Here is a 2,014-nt window from a genome sequence, read left to right on the forward strand (position 1 = left end):
CTTGCAAGGAACATAACCCCCAAGAGATTTTCTGGACTGTTGCCTAATTTGTTGGATTTTTATCAGATTTCCTGCATATGCTCAGGCACTCACACTTAATTAGTCATAATTCTTCTTTAGAAAAGGTTTGTGTTAGGGGCCGGCCCATGGGTGAGTGTTTGGGTTCATGAGCTCTGCTTCAGCGGCCCAGGGTTTCACTGGTTCGGATCCTGGGTGCGGACACGGCACCGCTCGTCAGGCCATGTTGGGGCAGTGTCCCACATAGCACAACCAGAGGCACCCACAACTAAAATCTACAGCTGTGTACTGGGGGGCTTTAGGGAGAAGAAGAAGAAGAAGAAAAAAAAGAAGATTAGCAACAGATGTTAGCTCAGGTGCCAGTCTTTAAAAAAGAAAAGAAAAGAAAAGAAAAGAAAAGGCTTGTTTTAAAGAGAAGTACAATTGTGATATCTTTGGAACTTATAAATATCTAGCCTAGAATTTCCTTAAGCTTGTCATCTGTTTCCTCATTTCAAAAGTTGAAACAGCGTTAGGCTGTGTTATAAAAATGTTGGGTTTGCTTTGCAAATACAGGAAAAGCAGCACTTCCTAATTTGCTTAGCGTGGAGCCCACATGACTTGGAATGATAGCTCCAGGCAGGTACTGTTCTAACAGCGGGAATGAGCAGCTTGTATGTGTGTAAGCACACGTGGATGCCTGTGTGCATCTGTGGTGGGAGTGTGTAGAAGTAATGTGATAGAGGATTTCAGAGAATCAGTATGAAAGTCAATTCATTCTTTAAACATTTGTGAGTGAGAGAGAGAGGCTGAACTGGAGTGAACACACCTGGTTCAACCGAGCACATTTCCTCTCCTTTAGTCATTGATTAACTTATTTCCTTTAAATGAAAAGTGATAGTAAGTATTTTTCTATTCGTTAAATCCTTGAGCTAGGATTCATTAATAAGAATATTTTTATAGGAGCATGGTTTTTCCTAAAATGCTGTTTAAAGATGAGTTCACATTAGTACACTCTTTTAGATACTTAATAGTAGCTTATCATCATTTGTATCATAACTGTACTAAAAAAATTGACCATAGATCTAGTTCAAAATTCTATTCTATGTTGGAATTTCCCTCACAATATCTGTGATAAATGGTTAAGCAGCTTTTATTTGTTGTTCTTAGTTAAGAGAATTTATGGGAAACCATCTAGAACTGTTTCTGGTACAATTAACTTTTTGCTTAAAAACATTTTTTATTTTTTGCTGAGGAAGATTGGCCCTGAGTTAACATCTGTGCCAGCGTTCCTCTATTTTGTATGAGGGTCACTGCTACAGCATGGCTTGATGAGTGGTGTGTAGGTCCACTCTCGAAATCCGAACTGGGGAACCCTGGGCTACTGAAGCAGAGCGCATGGACTTAACTGTCATGCCACCAGGCCGGCCCCTTCTAAACATTTTGTAAATGAAGAAATTTTACCAGAGGATAATCATTAACTTTATTCAGAGATTTAACATGAAGTTCTTTTTTTCCTGATTGTTTGTATGTTTTACTAGTTATGTGAGTGAAACATGTTTATGTTTATAAATCTAAACAAAACAGCAAGTTCAAGCGCACTGAAGCCCTAATTCTTAGCAATAGTCACTATTAACAATCAGGTGTGTGTGTATTTGAGTATATGTAAACATTAAGATGATATTTTTTATTTTACAGAAACAGGTCATTTGTAACAATAAAGGTCATTTTAAAACAATATGTCTTAGATATCTTTCTCTGTAAATAAAAACAGATGTGTCTTATTCTTTCTAATCCTGCAGTGTTTCCATCATGTGCTGGACCACAGTGACTAATCCCAACTCTAAGACATACATTTCATTTCCACACTGTAACAGTTTTGAATCCGGGATGCCGCTTGTATTTTACAATCCGTGACATTTAGCGCTACCATTGCCAGCCAGCATTTGTGACCGTGTTGTCTTTGCCTAGTTGTCATTGTGAGCTTGTTGTCTTTGCCTGGTTGTCATTGTGAGCT

Source organism: Equus quagga, chromosome 17, assembly GCF_021613505.1.
Source record: "Equus quagga isolate Etosha38 chromosome 17, UCLA_HA_Equagga_1.0, whole genome shotgun sequence".
In the NCBI taxonomy this organism is placed as follows: domain Eukaryota; kingdom Metazoa; phylum Chordata; class Mammalia; order Perissodactyla; family Equidae; genus Equus; species Equus quagga.